Source organism: Megascapheus bottae, chromosome 19, assembly GCF_031878675.1.
Source record: "Megascapheus bottae isolate mThoBot1 chromosome 19, mThoBot2.hap1, whole genome shotgun sequence".
In the NCBI taxonomy this organism is placed as follows: domain Eukaryota; kingdom Metazoa; phylum Chordata; class Mammalia; order Rodentia; family Geomyidae; genus Megascapheus; species Megascapheus bottae.
The window spans coordinates 9017307-9036743 of record NC_143527.1 but is presented as its reverse complement, the minus strand read 5'-3'; the positions used below and the strand labels follow the sequence as shown (position 1 = coordinate 9036743).

The 19437-nt window shown below is 42.2% G+C and overlaps 1 long non-coding RNA gene across 1 annotated transcript; it reads left to right on the top strand.

Moving 5' to 3' along the window:
* The first annotated feature begins 5122 nt into the window (after positions 1–5122).
* On the top strand, positions 5123–18171 carry LOC150049606 (uncharacterized). Its single transcript, XR_016538810.1, has 3 exons — positions 5123–5224; positions 7309–7495; positions 18043–18171. It is a non-coding gene; the product is annotated as an uncharacterized LOC150049606 (long non-coding RNA).
* Positions 18172–19437: the final 1266 nt, after the last annotated feature.

Here is a 19437-nt window from a genome sequence, read left to right as displayed (position 1 = left end):
TACATGTCTCTCACCCTGCTAAACTCATAGCGGCAGAGGCTGAGGAGATGCTGTAAAGATCTTCCTAGCTTGTCCTGGCTCTTTGGTAGCCTCAGTTGATAAAATTGTTTTTGTTTTTTGTCTTTTTTAAATGAAAGATACTGGTAGCTAATGCCTGTAATCCTAGCTACACAGAAAGCTGAGATCTGAGGATTGTGGTTCAAAGACAGCCTAGAAAGTAAAGTGTATAAGATTCTTTTTTTCCCTCACATATTCAAATAAGTAAATTTATAAATGAAAGAGGAGTTATTGCAATTAATAACACAGAAATACAAATGATCGTTAGAGACTGCTTTGTATCGCTAAACTATATAGCAACAAATCAGTTTGAGAGTAGAACATCCTTAGAAATATAAACCCTACTGAGAGAATCTTGAAGAAATAGATCATAACAGAATAATAACAGATAAGGGCATTTTAGCAGTGATCAAAATATCACAAGGAAAATTCCAGGAGCAGATGGCTTAGCTGATGAATTTAACAAAATATTTTAAACTATACTGACACAAATTCTCTTCAAACTTTCAAATAATTGAAGAGGGAACCTATATTTATACTTATTTTTTTTTTGCCAGTCCTGGGCTTGAGCTCAGGGCCTGAGCACTGTCCTTGGACTTTCTCAAGGCTAGAGCTCTACCACTTGAGCCTCAGCACCACTTCCAGCTTTTTTCTATGTATGTGGTACCGAGGAATCAAACCCGGGTCCTCATGCATGCTAGGCAAGCACTTTAACCATTAGGCCAAACTCCCAGCCCCTATTTATACTTATTTTAAGAGACGAGTATTATGCTAATATCAAAGCCAGATAAGGCCATTCACCTAATAAAAGATTAATATTACAAAATATATCAGAAATATGTAAAATTAAGGTGAATAATCTCACTTTAAAGTAGACAGAGGAGCTGAGTGTGAATAACTAACAAGTACTTCCAAATGACCTCAGCATCAATATCAAAGTCCGTGAGATTCTTATTTCCAGTAAACCACTCAGAGTAAAGCTATGAAATGGCACTGTGTGTGGCTCAACTGGTAGAATGTTAGCTTTGAGCAAGAAAAGCTCAAGGACAGTGCTCAGGCCCTGAGTTCAAATCCCATGACTGACCAAAAAAAGGTGGGAGGGGGATTCAGAAAACAAAAGCTTAACTAACAAGGGCACTAGGGCTGCAGTCATGAATCAAGCCTTTCTTAGCAAACCAGAGTGAAAGTCACCATCTCTAGTCAACCATGGAGCTCTTGTTTTAGAACTTGCCTGTGGCTGCCACCCTGTGAATCCCTTCTGCTCTTCCCAATGCTGAATCCTCTATTTTCTGTCTCCCTTGCTTTTCATTTTTATATTCATTTGGGTGAAAGGAATGGATTCCTCTACCCCCTTCCTTTCCATAGGGCAGAAGGGAGGTAAGAGTTATCAGGCCACCTTACCTGTCTGGAAGTGCTTTTGCTCTTCCTTTGCTTTCTTGATAGCTTGGCTGGATGTAGGATTTTCAAATGAAAATAAATTTCCCTCTCAGTGCTGCTAGCTTTTAGTGCTGTGACTGATACATGGTGATTCTGGTTCCTTGTAGGCGAGCTGCTTGTTCTCTCTGAAAGCTTTCTGTGGTGTTCTTAGGTTTTTACAACATTATGGCCTGTAGATTTATTTCATTCTTTGTTCTAGATACTCAGTGGATCTTTTAAAATCGAGGAAGTCAGACTAGTTCTTTTGTGATTGAGCGTCCTTACCACACATAAAATGTATCTTTCTTTTTGTCTTTTTCTTTTTTGGACTGGAGCTTGAACTCAAGGCCTTTGCTTCCCTTTGCTTTCTTGATCACGATTAGTGCTCTATCACTTGAGCACTGCCTTTTTTTTTTTTTATTAGATTCTTGGTCTTGTCAGAGAAAGAATTCAAGAACAGACACAGGAAACTTCAGCATGAACAGGTTTACTGATGCCAGGCAAAAGTTAAAACACACTCTGAAAGGAGAGAATAAGTGACTGTGTTAAGGATCCCTAATACATCAAGGTTTTATTAAGGTTTCCTGGCATGGGGTTCTCATGGCTAGAAACTAGACTGTGTGTCCTTAACTCCTCCCACACACTGGCAGGGGAGTTTTGGGCCTCAGAGAGTCAAAGTGGGACTGTCATTTTCCAGGGGCTGCAGAACCTGCAGGTGAGGAAATCCCTGCTGTTTGTGAGAGGGCTGTTCCATTGATGTCAGCAGTCCGGTTGTGGTTTTTATTTTAATACACATCTGAGCCATTGTTCTGAGCCATCAGGTTGCCTTACTTCCTGCCTAAATGTACACTCACAATGTGGTCTATGCTCTGATGGTTCCCCAGAGTTCTGCCGCGCAGTCTCCTTGAACAGAAGCAGAGCACCAGAGCAGTGTCTTGGGGCTGGAGGGGGAGGGGGTGGTGGGTTGTAGACAGTGGCTGTCACATGTTGCTTCAGGTCTCTCTCAGGCTTTGCATTCTTGCCATCTGGGTGCCCCATATTCCCTGGATCAGAACATTTCTCCTTCACCCACTTGAAAGAGCAAGCCCTCTGTCATCCGCTGGATGGACATGATCATAGTCAGAAGCTATGCTGAAGATCTGGCTTTGTTTGATACCAACTTGGAATGAATCTTCTTCTTTTCTGCCCCATATATATTCTGGGCATTCAGAAATGTCTAGGTACTTCCAATTCCTGAGCCTTTGGAGGATTCACCATGGACTCAATCTGCTTTATGTGGGCATCTCCAGATGTAAACACTTAGCAGAATAGAAAAAGCTGAAAGGAAATTAGATGACTTTGTGAAACACTGTAACTCTTTCCAAATAGCACTGAAGTCTTTTTCATCACCACAGTCACACATACACATCTTCCTGTTTATTCCTTAATGGCTGGCCATCCTAGTAGGTGTAGGAAGGGAGATAAAGGGTTGATATGTCTTCCATCTTCCATGGTAACCAGAGGATTCAAATTCTAGAAGGAAAACCTAGGTGGTTGTTGGCCAGCATCTAACTGAGCATCCTCAGGCTGGGAATCACAGCAGCATGTACTCTTAAAAGAGAAGAAAGGAAAGGGAGAAGAAAGGGGAGGTGAGGGGATAGAAGGGGAGGAGAAGGGAGAAGAGATGCCAGGAGAGGAGAGGACATCAAGTCATAGTGAAAAGCATTCATTTGCTTCATAATTTTATCTAGAAATGTTGATATAAACAAATGTCTAAAATAGCTACCAAGTTTCTTCAAGTGACTAGCAGATCAACTGCATATAAATTATTATGGGAAAAATAACCACCTCCTCCACTCTCATCCCTTTGTCTTTCCAGGACATTCTCTCCTCTTTGGGCTATGCTGCTTTTCCTACCTGTAGCTGCTCCTGATGATGACGATGGTTATGATCGTGATAGGAATGTCCATAGTAATGGTGATTATGATGATGGTAATAGTGAGAAACACACTCATCTATTCAAACTCAAAGAATACACCCGGAGACATGGACTACAGTAAAAGCAAGACTTCAATGACCTCCTTGCACGATCAGGAATCTGGAATCTGGTAGGCGGGCAGGCACATCTAGAGCATTCTCCTCATGCACAGCCTCTGCTCCCAGTTCCTCACTGGCTAAGTACTTTGAGGTGAACAATCTGTCTTGACATCACCCAAGTTCCACTCTTTTCTTGTAAGAGTGCCCCTTTGACTCCCTTCTCAGTTTTTCTTTCTTTGCTATTCCCTTTGTTCTTGCTTGTCAATTGGTGCCTCTCTGACACTGTGTTTGCTTGGAGACTTTCTAGGTTCATGAACTTTGCCACTATGTAAGCAAGCTCCTAGTAATTCTTCAGAGTCTGGTTAGATACCTAGCTTTGAAAATGGATGACCGATCGATCATTATTCCTTATAATGATGGTGGTGATGGGCTGATGATGGTGGCTGACGCCTACACTTAGCACAAGCACTTTACATTGTTCTAACATTTTAATTCCTACAACCATTATATCCAACCCTTGCCATTGATGTTCTCAGGAGGATAATAGGACAAGCATAGAGCAGTTTAAGGAACTTATACAGATTCACACAACAGCAATAGTTCAAATAAATGAGAATGTTCAATAGCTCAAGTAAGATAGAATCATTAAAAGCTAGGAGTTGAATCAAGGAAGATCCTCCCTAGTGTCTGCTCTGATGAATAAACTACTCATAACAGTACTTGTGTTTATCATGCTCCAGTGCCTACAGCATACTCACATGAACTCATTTGTCCCTTGCAGTCACATTTTGCAGATGAGAAAAAAATGAAGGTATTTGATTGATCTCATATCTAATTGTTCTCCATAATGAATTACCAATGTACTGATTTTATGTTTTATAATATTTTGAAAGCCAGGTACTGTGGCTCACACCTGTAATCCCAGCTACGGGGGAGGTGGGCATCAAGAGGCTTCTGATTAGAGGCTGGCCTGAGTGAAAAGATAAAGAGACCTCATGTCAACCGAAGACCTACTGTGGTAGTTTATACCTGTAGCCAACGCCGTGTAGGAAACCAATGGATGGAAAAATCTTAAGTCATCAAGTCTGGTCCCAGGCTGAAAAACAAAAACAAATAGGTCTAGAGGTAGGTCTAAAATAGTAGACATGGTAGACTGCCTCCTTCACAATCACAGAGTCCTGATTTTCAAACCCAGGACTTTACCTTACCACCACCATTGCAAAACAAAACAAACAAACAACAACAACAAAAAGATTTAAAAGTACTTTGCAGGGGCCAGGAGTTTGGGCTAGTGGTAGAGTGCTTGCCTAGCATGCACGAAGACCCGGGTTCGATTCCTCAGCACCACATACATAGAAAAAAAAAGCCAGACGTGGTGCTGAAGCTCAAGTGGTAGAGCTCTAGCATTGAGAAAGTCCAAGGACAGTGCTCAGGCCCTGAGATCAAGCCCAGGAGTGGCAAAAAAAAAAAAAGTACTTTGCAGCCCTAATCTTAACTAGAGTATTTACTGGTTCATTCTGATCATAGGAACATTCATTCCCACAGAATTCTAAGAAGCATAATAAAAGCAACCTAAATACTCAGATGGAATTGTAAATTGTTGGTTAAAACTCAGACACTACTATCCCACAGAAATAATGTGAGTCATGGAAAGTAGATGTGTCGGCTAGCCCACAAGGCCCGGAGGACCACTGACTATCACCACAGGAACCGTGGCACTCCAGAGCCTGTGGAGGTCAGGAGTGTGAGCAAGGGGTGGGGGGCAGGGGTGGCCAGGGCAGCACCATAGTGTTAGAAAAGTAGAGACTGGTTGGCTATTGCTCATACCTATGGCTTTGCACTAACCTATGTCACTTAAAAGAAAGGAATGGCATTTGTCACTGAACCAGAAAGCTCCTGGAATAGCAGATGATTCACAACCAAGGGATAGAAGTCCCCTAGATCCTGTGCTTAACAAGATAGAAAGACTAGAATGAGCAGGCTAAGGACAGCTGAGAGCCATCTGCAGAGGGGTTTTCATGTCCAAATAGGGACAATTTCTCTAAAGAATCCGTGTCCTTTCCCCATCATTAGACTGCTCCTGTTACTGTGAACCTCAGACCTTGTGGAATTACAGACCTTGTTTCATCCCTGTGAGATATTAGAAGAATCTCCTATTCTGAGTTAACACAGTCAGTCATCTTTAATGAAGCCCTCTGTGTTTATAGGGATCTTTTTGGAATGAAGTACTTGGCAACTTGATCTAGGATAAGAGCTAGAGAAAATCCTAATTTAGTTGGTTAATTATAATAATTATAGCCATATTAATCATTCATTTTGATTATACATTTATCTCTTGTCCATTCTAAAAATTTTGTTAAGGGGATCAAATGTGGGTTTGCTTGGGTGGTCTTCATTCTGAATTTTCTAGATCTTCTGTAATCATGGAAGAGTGAAAAAAATTTCTATGCAGTTACTTTTTCACTTTATGCTCAGAAATTGTTTCATTATTTTGTTCATTTATTTATCTCCCAATACCTGCCTCCCCCCAGCCCCGAGAAACCAAATAGATATTATGATCCTATCTGCCTCCTGGCTACAAATTATTTCTCTGCTAATTATCAAAGAACTTAACAAGAGAGCTGCCATCTTAAATTCTAGAAGCTTCTTGATAATTTAACCAGAATCTAGGCCAGAGTTTGAGGCTCAACACAGCCTGACAGCCATGCAGCTGCAATGCTGGGCATATGTAATACTTCTATCCTTTTGAATAAGCAAAACCTACTCAAGGGATATTTAATTGGAGCTTAAAATAAACCACAGGAAAACAGTTGGTTCTTGAGTTATGTGTTCCTTGCTCCAGAGCTAGTTAAACTGAGGAATTCACGGAGTTGGCTCAGGGAAGGAGATAAAGCTATGCAGTGATGAGTCATCATGGCAATCCAGCACACTCGCCAATCTTCACTCACCATGGTGTGACTGCCCAGGGGAGACAAATTCTTGGGATCAGATGCCTGGCGTAGGAATCTTGCTGTGTGAGGGAAGAGCAGGGAGTCAGTGTTATGGAAGGTCAAAGAGGCCTGTTGCCTTCTGCCCAGTAAATGAACTGAGCCTAAACCACTGTACATCCAGAAGGCACCATCCCTGATCATCGAGTCTCTGGCTGAATGTTGGGTTAACCTTCAGTTGAAGGTTCAGGCAATGCCAACAATCCTCTCTTCTCTTTCATGTGTTTATTAGAGCAGGTGACTTGTGCCTATTGGCTCCACTAGCTGGTGTAATAAATGACTGCTGTTTCAGGCAAGGTAGATAGAGTAAAGTGACAAAAAAATATCTCAAAATAATAAGAGAAAGCCAAGTTCAGGAACTGAGATAGAACATGGAACTAAGGCAAGGAACTGAATTAACTGTTCAGTAATGCAGAAGGTGGCATTCTTTCTATCATCCTTCTCTCTTTTTTTTTTTTTGCCAGTCCTGGGCTTGGGCTCAGGGCCTGAGCACTGTCCCTATATTTTCTCAAGGCTAGGGCTCTACCACTTGAGCCACAGCATCACTTCTGGCTTTTTGCTATGTATGTGATACCAAGGAATTGAACCCGGGTCTTCGTGCGTGCTAGGCAAGCACTCTACCACTAGGCCAAACTCCCGGCCCCACCCTTCTCTTTTCAATGATCTCAGAATGGGGTACAATTTCAAACCTAAACACTGTTGATTTCTGCAGTTTTCCATTTAATATTTCTGAACTGTGGCCAATTCTGCAGGTGATGTAAAAGAACAGTGGCTAATAGATAACAATCGCACCATTAGGAGGTCTAAAATAAGATGAATCCCTTCTCTCTAGGTGCTGCCAGGAGTCTGAAATCAAAAGTGTGTACATAGTGGGTTCCGTCATGCAGCTCAGAGGGAAGAGCAGCTCCATACTTTTCTCTCCAGTCTTGTGGACGCATCCGTCCAGTCTCTATCACCATCTGCTCCTGGCCTTCTCAGTGTTATCTCCAACTCAAGTGTCTCACTTACAAGAACACCAGGTATTGGATTTAAGGACATTGTAAAGCCAAGATGATCTCATAATCTCATATATGGATCTTTAACATGATATTATCTACAAAGCGCCTTTTTTTTTGCCAGTCCTGGGCTTGAGCTCAGGGCCTGAGCATTGTCCTTGGATTTTTTTCTCAAGGCTAGAGCTCTACCACTTGAACCTTAGCACCACTTCCGGCTTTTTCTAAGTATGTGGTACCAAGGCATCGAACCCAGGTCTTCGTGCATGCTAGGCAAGCACTCTACCACTAGGCCAAACTCCCGGCCCTACAAAGCGCCTTTTTACAAATATGGAAAAGCCACGTGTGTTGGGAGTCAGAACTGGATACAGCTTTAGGGAGACCACTTAATCCACTTTTGGGGACAAGACAGCATGCCGCTCTTCCTGTCCTTTGCAGTTCACAGTCATCCTAGGCTCTCATTAAACCCTTCAACTGGCATGTGTTGAGACCAGAGAGGAAGTTCAACTATTCTGGTCAGTTCGCCCAGCAGACCTCCGTGACCCTTGGCACTATTTTCTCATTTGTGTTCTCTGCATTAGAAGTATGTCTTAAGACAGAAGCAAGGGATGACCCAGAGTACCGGGGCTCTCAGCTCTGCAAAATAAATTGGGAAGACATTTAGTACATTTTATGCCTTAACTTTCCAATAAACAAGGTAGGCCAAGTAATGCCAGGGCTATAGGAAGGTTGAGTTAAATTTCCTCAAGGAATTATCATCATAAACTAAAAAGAATCCTATCTGCTGAGGTGTTAAGTGCTTTCCCATTTAAGAACATATAAATCAGGCTCAGCACAGTGACTCATGCCTGCAATCTTAGCTACTAGAGAGTTTTTCTTTCTTTCTTTCTTTCTTTTTTTGCCAGCAAGGGCAAAAAGTTCTTGAGATGCCATCTCAAACTATAAAAATCTGGGCATGGTGGTACATACTTCTCATCCCAGCTGCATGGGAGTTATAAATAGGAGGATCAGAGTCTGGGCTGCCCTGAACATAAAAAGCAAAAACTATTAAAAATAGTAATAACTAAAGCATAAAGAGGACCTGAGCTCAAGTTGTAGAAAATCTGCCAAGCAAGGGAAAAGGTCAAACCACAGCATTAACCTCCCAAAAGAAATTAAACCCAGCTTCCTCCCTGATGTTTAATAGGCATTCAAAATTCTAGCAGCAGAGGTTGTTGGTGGCTCACACTTGTAATCCTAGCCACTCAGGAGGCTGAGATCTGAGTAGAGCTGAGGCTCAAAGTGGTGGAGAGCTAGCCTTGAGCAACAGCTAACCTAAAAGTATAACCTAAAATGTTATCTAATCTCACCAAGTCTCAGTGTGGAGAAAAAGGCTACCTACTTAGCCAGGGCAAGGCCCTCCCATGCTGGCCTTGCATATCCACCCTCCCGAATTTAGCCTCCCCAAATAAGCTGCAATTACAGCCATGAACCGCCAATGGCTAGTGGTTAAGCATTTTAATTGTTAGAGGTTGCAAGAACCATCTTTAAAAAAAATTAAATTAGGTCCATTTACATAGAACAGATGGACTTGTTAATTATCACTAAATGTCTAACAAACTGGATGGGATTTTGCATTTTAAGGAGATAAATCTCTGTATTGTTCTTCTAAAGCAAGGAGGTAGAAAAAGGAAGGGATATGACAGACAAACTATTTTGTTCTTTAGCCAGAAGAAAGAGGAAGGGTGATATCTAGTTCTCCAGGAATAGCAAAGAAAGAGGAACGAGGGGTGTACCAAGGCAGGCACCTTGGTTTTCTGTGTAATTGGACTTCAAAACAAGCTCTCTTTTCCTTCATGTTCCCAGACAGGCCACCTGAGGCAGATGTGAAATACCCATCTGGTGACCCGTGGAGGGGTGTAAGCTGTGTCTCACAGGCATATCCCTCCAAAGTACTTGCGGTGATTTGTTCTTGGGTTTCTGAGCTTGCCTCTGGCTACTTAGCCTCCTGCTTCCCTTATTCCTGCCCTGCTTGGAACCAAGCAGAAACCATTGCCACCTTTGCCTTCATGTGCTCTGAACACAGCAGATCAGCCTGAGCTCTCTAAATTCCTGCCACCCGCTAGTACAAATCTCAGAGAAGCCTCTGGAAATATCTGAGCAATGCATGTCCATATAGGAACAGACGGAACCCTCCAATGAGGGTGATCTGAGATTTTAATGGTGGGACAGTTGAAAGGCATAGGCAGGGGTGTGCAGGCTCAAGGGACTAGAAACAGTAAGCCAACTTCCCACCCTGGGGTGGGAGAATTCTAAGAAGACCCCCAGGGAGTTTCACAACTCCTTTTGTGTGGCTTGCAAAGGCTTGCACCTGCTAGGCAAGCTCTATGCACCCACAGCCACTTTGTTTTTTTCTTTTCTTTTTTTACTAGTCCTGGGGCTTGAACTCAGGGCCTGGACACTGTCTTTGGACACTTTTTGCTCAAGGCTAGCGCTCTGCCTCTTGAGCCATAGCACCACTTTTGGCTTTTTCTGAGTATGTGATACCAAGGAATTGAATTCAGGGCTTTGTGCATGCCAGGCAAGCACTCCACCACTAGGCTATGCTCTCAGCACCTGTTTTTATTTTCTTAGTGTGACTTGATCCTGTGGTTAAGTCACATTATAAAGACTCTCTGCTTTATCTAAATGGAGTGAGAGATTCTCCGACTGGTCCCTCCCTGATGCACTGGGCCAGGTCACAGTAGATGCCTTGCTAGTGAGCAGAGGAGAGGACAAGATCAAGGTCAGGGCCTTCAAGGTCACTGGCCCCTCCACTCAGGCTATCACTTTGGGCCATGGCTTGGGTCAATTGAACTCTCTTCAGGTTCAGTTAATGATGCCTTCCCTTTGCTTAGCTGAGCCTTCTTTGGTCTCCCGAGGCTATAACTTAGATGTTGGCCAAATTGCATTCCCTTCTGGAATCGGTGGTTCTCTTCTAAGTGTACCAGTATATTGGCAAATTCTTGGTCTTATGGTGATGAACTGAGTGTTTACTCTGTGTGTGTGTGTGTGTGTGTGTGTGTGTGTGTGTGTGTGTGTGTGTGTGTGTGAGGGGGGCATACTGGAGCTTGAACTTAAAGCCTGGGCACTGTCCTTTAGCTTTTTGCTCAAAGTTAGTGCTCTACCACTTGAGCACAGCTCCTTGAGGCCTAGGAGAGGGCAGATCTGGAGGGGAACTGGCGTGTTCCCAGACCAGCTAGAAGAGTAAGAGGAGGGTTTCAGCATGTTATTATATAAGGGACAGCAAAAGGAAAAACCAGGTAATACTTGAAGTTTTAGGTTCCAGGGTGGAACAAAATCAGTCTCCAGTCTCCTAAAAATGGAAATGGCTTAACTAGTGACTTTGTGCCCTGGTAAGTAGGCTGATCAAAGTCTCTCTCTGCATAACTTGCTTTTCCCACTCGGGGCCCCAGCATTTGCCAGGGTCTAGAAAGAGTCCCTTCCTGCGATATAGCAGGCCATAAGTCAGACAGCTCTATAGTTAATGGAGTAATGAGATGGTGTCTAGGAATAATTTGCCTGTAGGAATGGTTTGCTGTCATGTCTTCTGAGTTATTTCCTGAAAGATACAATCTATTCATTGCTCTGATAAGAGTGACTTGTTTAAATAACCTATGTCTTATTTTATAGTGGGAGTTAAAAATATGTTGAACATAATTTGTTACACTGCCCTAACAAAGTACCAGTAATGCTTTAACAATGGAGATATATCATCTTATAATTCTGGTAGATTTCTTTGATGGTACTAGTATTTGAACTTAAGGTTTGTGCTTGCTAGTCAGGTGATCTATCACTGAGGCTCTAGAACTTTTTTTTTTGCATTCGTTATCTTGAGACAGGTCTTAAGTCCTTCCCAGGTCTGTGCCTGGACAGCTATCTGCCTATTTCAGGCTTCCCCTCATAGCTGGAATGACAGACACATTTTACCATGAACAGCTTCTTTCTGTAGAGTCTTATTCCAGGTACTGGTGGCTCATGTCTATAATCTTATATTCTCAGGGGACTAAGATCTAAAGATAAAGGTTTGAATCCAGCTTAGACAGACAAATTAGACACTTACCTTCAATTAATTAGCAAAAAGTCAGGAGTGGAGGTAGAGCTCAAGGAATAGAACAGCAGTCTTGAGTTAAAAAGGTAAGGGAGAGTGGGGGAGGGAAATGGGACCAAGACATGGAAAAGGGTATCAATGTATGTGAATTAATGCACCTTCTATCTGGCAAATACAATTTAACCCTTCTATTAATTACAATAAAAATATATGAAAAAAAAGGTAAGGGAGAGTGGGATGCCTTGAGTTCAAGTCCTAGAACGGATACAAAACAAAATAGAGTCTTGCAAAAGGCCGCAGACTTTTCTGCTCAGTCTAGCCTGGAACTATGAGGCTCCAATCTCATTTTCATTCATGGATTAGAGCTTTCTCTAATGTGTTTATCTTGACTGGAATATCTAATTAGATTCCTTTTTTTCCAGATAAATTCATATCCACAAGAACTGGAATTTACGACTCATATATTTCTGGTGGTGACACAATCTACCCTTAATAGGCCCAATACCAATCTAACTTCAAGGCAAAGCCCACTTCCAGTTGCCAACATGAAGACCCCACAGTTGCCTACTCATTTCTTGAAAGGCTGTAAAATGATGCTGTTACTTGAAAAAGTCTTCAGTATCCCAGAAGGTAAATGCAGACTTAGCCGTTCCATTCCATAGGTAACATGAAAACCTGTGTCCACACAGCCTTCTTGCGTACCTGTTGATGGACAGATTCAACATTTACCCTTGAGTACTACTAGCAGCATCTGCCCCTCCAGCAACAAGACCAGTTCCAGAAGGGTACAAGGTTCTATAATAGAGCCATGTGTGAGACCCGAGATCTGAGACTGCTTTTTTCTACTTGGCCTCCTTTAGGAAGGAGAAGCTGGAAAATAGTCCTCTGTGCAAATTATTCCAGGGGAAGAAAGTACATAAACATTAAATTGTTAAATTAACAGCTGTTATTGGGATGTGGGTGGGAGGTCCTATTCATATGTTTGAGTACTTGCTAGCCTATCTAGCAGAAAAAGAAATGTTTTATACCCATTGCTCTTTCTTTAAACAATATTGCCATTATATCAGCTAGATGCTTACATTACTATTCAGTAACAGAAACTGTGACATATACTGGCACAAAAGATGCTTGCCAGGCAGGCAGTCTGGGGTTGTTGTTCGTGGACCCGTAGGAACTTTGTGAATTCCATATTGAGGCCAGTCTTTTAGCTTTCTGTCCTTCTCTCTGAGAGAATTGTCTGGAAGGCAGCAATAACTTAGAGGGCAAATGGAAAAACTGAACATTAAATAGTAAGGGTTTTAAAAGAATACCAACTGGTCTGGCCTGTCCCTTTTGCATGTGTTTGGAGGATACGAATGTGTGCAGCACAAAGCTAGAAAGGGAAAAAGACCAAAAGAAAGCTGAACTGGTTGTCATTCCTGTAATCCCAGCTACTCAGGAGACTGAGGCAGGCAAATTTCCTGGGCAGGCAAATTTATTGGACTCTTAGCTCCAATTAACCACCAAGAAGCAGGAAGTGAGCCGTGGCTTAAATGGTAGAGGCTGGCCTTGAGCAACAAAATTAAGGAATAGCACTCAAGCTTTAACTTCAAATCCTAGTACTGGTGTGCACATGTGCACACACACACACACACACACACACACACACACAATAAAAGAGAAAAGATCGCATAGAGAGATGAGGCAACATTTCCATGATGCTTTGGGTTCTGAAACCCAATTAGCAAAATGATATGACCCGTGCTTCTTTAAGTTCGCTTTCATCTGAAGATGAAAGATTGGTATTTTGCAAGTAGCAAGGAAAGCAGCTTCTTGTTTGTTGTTGTAGGTTTTCTTCTTGTTTAGGGTGTCAGTGGTGCGCCAAAGCCTGTGACAGGCAGCTGATCCCTGGGGAAACGCAGCCAAGAGGAAGGAAGGTTCTAGCCAAGCCATGAAATTCAGTTCAAATGTTCATCTCAGATGGACAATACCCTCCCTTGTGTGGCCAGAGAGCAGGGACAGTGCTTTGTATGGGACTGTAATGACAATCTGCCTTAAGATTCCCTCTTTTAATGTGGGGTTTGTAGGACTGGCCCATGAAAGACAAACTGTGTACTTTCTGAGAACGGGGTCACAGGCATTGCGTGATGTCCTGGAAAAACACACAATCACTCCAAAACCCAAATCCAACATCTTGTTTATTTATTTATTTATTTTTAATATGAGGCTCATTAAAGGATAGGAACTTAGGCCTTGGAGTAGAATACTCTGTTGAGACCTTGTTTACAATGTTTGTTGTAAGGATGTTGGTCCTTTTAGCCCCAGCACATGACCTGGATCACTATCTTTATCCCCTTCCTGAAACTTCCATGAGTTCTATTTTTCTGGACGACTCGTTAAAAGATTCTCCTTTTCTCCCAACACTTCAAGTGATACTTATAAATGTTTGTTTTCCAGCCTTCTCTTATTTTTTAACATGATTTTTCCTGTAGAGATATTTTAATAGTGACAAATCTCCATCCCAAACTGTGCCTTGCCTCCTGCAGCCCTGGCTTTCTATTTCTGATCACCTGAAAATCTTCTGTACATGAAACTTGAGTTTAAAGCCAACCTGTGTTTTCTCTTCCAACAAAAATACCGTTGTTTGAGCTGGGCACTGGTGACTCACACTTATAACCCTAGCTATTCAGGAAGCTGAGATCTGAGGATCAAAGTTCAATACCAGCCCAGGCAGAAAAGTCTGGAAAATTTTTATCTCCAATTAACACCAGAAAAGTAGAAGTAGTGCTGTAGCTCCAAGTGTTAAAGTGCTGGCCTTTTAACCATTTCAGGATATTCTTCCCAGCTCAAATAACCTATCCATGTTGATATTTCTTGCTCTTCTCCATTTTAGGCCTCCCTCATTTTGATGCTACCCCTTAGTTAGGTCACAATTTCAGCTAAATGAATATTCAGCAATGATTTTGCCAAGTAATAAATTTATTTATTTGTTTCTAGTCCTGGGGCTTGAACTCAGGGCCTGAGGACTGTCCTGAGCTTTCTTATGGCTAGAGCTCTACCACTTGCACCACAGCATCATTTCTGGCTTTTTCTGTGTATGTGGTACTGAGGAATGGAGCCTGGGGCTTTGTGTATGCTCGGCACACATTCTCTCAGTCTTGAGTAGAGAATTTTCATGATTGCATTTTCTTTCTTTTAAAACTTGTTTTTTTCTTTTTTCTTTTATTGACAGTTCTGGGCATGAGCTCAGAGTCTGAGCACTGATTCTGGATTTTCTCAAGGCTAGGGCTCTACCACTTGAGCCACAGCACCACTTCTGGCTTTTTTCTATGTATGTGGTACTAAGGAACTGAACCTGGGTCTTCATGCGTGATAGGCAAGCACTCTACCACTAGGCCAAACTCCCAACCCAACTTGTTTTTTTTCTTAAGTTAATAGTTACCTTCATTTTTCACCTGGTTGCCGATGTTCTTATTGCTTAGTAAGCCCCACTCTTCACTGGAAGGGCAGATAGCTTTCCTTAGACTCTACTCCCACAGCAGGGGTTGGATCCATTTTATCTGTGGAGATGACAAAGAGGAGCCTTGGGGTCTTCTCTGTCCTGAAAGGCCCAGCTTCCCATTTCAGAGGTTCAAAAAGTCCTTCACTTTAGACTTGAGTATTATCTTCCCTGTTCTTCAGTTCATGTCTGTGTTTTTGACATCCTCTATTTAACTTTCTGGGGTGTGTGTGTGTGTTTTAGCATAGCCCTCCATTTCTTTGGAGGCAGCATTTCAAAAAAATGGGATATGGCAAGTAAAGTTTGGGAGACTTTGTATAACCAAGAAAGTTTTCTTATTCTACCATTAAGTATTTTTTCATTTGTTCTCATTTATTCATTCTTTTTTTTTCCAACATCATTATTTTTTGACCAAGTGCTGAATTCTATTATATCCCAATCATTTACCTTAGAAATATGAGAGAGTGTGTCATTGTCTATTGGTTTTAAGAATTCCAGGGGGCCCGGGAGTTTGGCCTAGCGGTTAAAGTGCTTGACTAGCATGCACAAAGACCCGGGTTCGATTCCTCGGTATCCCACATACACAACCAAGCCGGAAGTGGCAGAGACGAGACTGCGACGGCGACAGAGAGCGAAAGAAGACTGAGCTGAGCTGAAGTGAACAGAGCCCAACCGAGTGGTGGCCGGAGCGGGCGGGGCCGGAGCGAGCAGGACAGGAGCGTGCGGGAGCGAGCCGAGCCAGAGCCAGCGAGGCCGGAGCGAGCGGGGCCAGAGCGAGAAGGGGCCGGAGCGAGCAGAGCCAGGAGCAAGCTGGAGCGAGCGGGGCCTGAGCGAGCGGGGCCTGAGCTAGAAAGGGGGCCTAGCCGGGCCGGAGCGAGCAGGGCCGGAGCGAGCGGGGCCAGAAAGAGAAAGGGGCCAAAAAAAAAAAAAAAAAAGAATTCCAGGAAGATAGCTGGGAGTTTGACCTAGTGGTAGAGTGCTTGCCTAGAATGCAGAAAGACCCAGCCCGGGTTCCATTCTTCGGCACCACATACATAGAGAAAGCAGGAAGTGGTGCAGTGGCGCAAGTGGTAGAGCTGTAGCCTTGAGAAAGCCCAAGGACAGTACTCAGGCCCAAGGACAGTTCAAGCAAAAAAGAAAAGAATTCCAAGAAATTATGATTCCTTATCGACCTTTTTGTTTTCCCCTAGATGAAAATGTGAGAATTTTTTTTATTTTATCTTTGCATTCTAATATTTCATAATATGTGCCTTGATTTAGACTTATTTTTAATCTGCTCTTTGGAGTACTTGATATTTCAGTATTAACAACCTAGATATTTGTAATCTTTAATTCTAGATACTTGTCTTTAATTATTTGTTTTCTGATATCTGGATATTCACTGTTTGCTATTATTTTTTTCTATTTCCTTAGCTTCATCTCAAACTTCCTATTGAAATTTTTTATCTTTTCTTATTTCATTTTCAGAGAGATTCATTTCTGAATCTGTATCTTTGTTATTATTTTGTTATTGTTTCATGTCCTCTTTTCTGAGGACAATGGAGTAGGTTTTCAAAGTCAACTTCCTTTCAGTGGCCCTTTGTTAGCTTGTTTCAGCTGTCCTTAGATTTGATGCTCAGCTGCGTAGGTTTTCACACTTTCTAGCTGTGGGCTAGGCTGTTGGGTATGTTATGGGGACAGGGGAGTTATTATACACCGTGGGAAGAATCTTTTATGAAGACTCTAAGTATGGCCGCCAGGGTCCCAGGCAGAGCTTTGTAAGTTCATGCTAGTTCAAGACTAGAAAAGGAAGTTATGCATGGCCGTTCATGTCTATAATCCCAGTGCTTAGGACCCAAAAGCAAGGGGTCATGGTGGGCTAGCTTGGACAACACCCTGTCTCCAAAAAGTTAATGAGAACAATGTGGTCACCCTTCTAAAAGTATCTAGAGGTAAGATGTTATAGAGAAAGGGTCCTTACACACTGGCGCCCTTGCAGGTAACTTGGCAGGAGATGAACTTAGAACTTAGGGAAAGCCCTATTTCTACTGACTTTGGACATATTGTTTTGATTTTTGTAATTCCATACTCACAAAGTTATTAACACAATACAATGATAACAACAAATACACAATGTTTTGGGGGGTTTTGTTTTTTGCCAGTCCTGGGTCTTGAAGTCAGGGCCTGAGCACTGTCCTTGGGTTTTCTCAAGGCCAGAGCTCTACCACTTGAGCCACAGAACAACGTTCAGCTTTTTTCTATGTGTATGGTACCGAGGAATCGAACCTGGGTCTTCGTGCATACCAGGCAAACACTCCATCACTAGATCAAACTCCTGGCCCCACAAGTTTTTGATTATCTTTTGCCTCAGATTCTATCTTACATTGTTTCATAGTGATGTTTCTACTTTAAGGCTTACACTGGCTCTTTTGGCTTATATACTTTAGCTCTTACAACCTGTCTCCTCCTGTTTACACATTTATCACCAGCTCAGACATCTACAAATCCAGATTGGCTGATACTTTCTGATGCAGACTGAGAGCTACATAAACACAAGGGAGGGGTTGTGGATAATATCGACTTACAAGCCGCTTTTGCTAAGAGCACTTACTTTTCACTCAGGCCTGCAACTATCCAAAGGGAAACTGAGGACTGGAGAACAACCTATTCTTCTCTTCCTCCCTTTTGGATATGTGTCCTTTTGCTCTGAGCCATTGAGCTCTGAGATCACACTGCATTCCAGGTAGACAGGACTAAGGAGTAAACAACATGTGTCAAGAGTGGAAACAACCCCGTAGGCAACCATGACTCTCTCATGGTGACTAATCCTGAGATGATGTCCAGCCTCAGTGCATCTGTGACCACCAGCTTCCATGGTGACTGGGAATGTGTAATGATCGTGTATCTCTCCCACCCTGTACTCCTATTCTTCCTCTATTTAAATGTAATCTCATGTGTGTTCCATGAAGATGGGCTAAAATGCTTGACTTTTCTTCTTCCTGTGACACTCCAGTGCTGTGTCTTTTAATCTCCTTTCTCTTCCCCTAGGAAAGGCACCTCTTCTGAGGGAGGCACCCTTCAGGAGTTCAGCAAGCCATCTACCTATATCTTCTGGAGAATGAGGAAATTGTGCCCCCTCCTCAGGGCATAACCAGCACCAAGGCACATGCTGTTAGGAGAGGCACTGGATTTCAGCCCCATCCACCCTTAGACCAGGTGCCCTAGTGGCTCTAATCTATACTCAGTGGCTTTGGGACTGGAGGATGGGTAAGGAACTGGGCAGATTATGATCCTGTCTTTAGTACAGTAACCCTAACCTCCATCATGCTCAGTATCCCCCATCCCAGAACTTACTCTCTGTCTCCTTTGTCCAGAAAATAAACTCAGAAGAGCAATCTGTTTCACACAAGGTAAAAGACATTTTAGATTCAATAATTCAGTTTCTTCCTAAATAGTTTTTTTAAAAAAAAAAAAACAGGCTTTTCTTTCTTTCTTCCAGTAATGGGGTTTGAACCCAGAGCCACTACTTCAACCATATCCTGACCATAAAATTTATATATAAATTACATAATTACATAATTATAAACTACATATGTTATATATAAATTACATAAAATTTATATGTACATTTTATTCTATATATTAATTCAATTTAATTTTTGGTAGTACTTGGGTATGAACTCAGAGCCTTGCACTTGCTACATGACCAAACACTTTACCACCTGAGCCATACCTCTAGCAACAGCTCAAGCACTTGAGTTTGAGTTTAAACTCTAGTACTGGCAAAAAAATTATTGGAAAATGTTTTTCCTGTTCTTCAACTATTTTCTTTTTTAATTTTTACCAGTCCTGGGATTTGAATTCAGGTCCTGGACACTGAGCTTCTTTTGCTCAAGGCTAGCACTCTGCCACTTGAGCCATAATGCCATTTCTGGCTTTTTCTGTTTATGTGGTACTGAGGAATCAAACCTAGGGCTTCATGCATGCTAGGCAGGCACTGTACCACTAAGCTATCTTCCAAGCCCTCCAACCATTGTTTTGAACTTTTAATGTTTTTAGTACTAGAAATTAAACTCAGGACCTCCAACATGCTAGATATGGGCTCTGTTGCTGAGCTATTATACCCCAACTCCCTCTTATATATGAATAGAGCAAGCTAGTTCAGCCATCCAACACAGAAATTAATTCACAGCTACAATTTATTTTCCATTCTCTTGATGAACAGTTTGGCCTTCCATTTGGGGTTATTGAATGAAGCTTCTCTGCTTATTCATGGCTTTACAACCATATTGTGGTGGATATATTCACTCATTTCTCTTGAGTATTATACCTGACAGTATAATTTCTGGATTATCAGGCAGGCATATGTAGTAGTTCCTGACATATTTCCAGTGGAATGCATAAGAGTTCAAACTACTATATTGCCTCTATCACCTTCTAAGA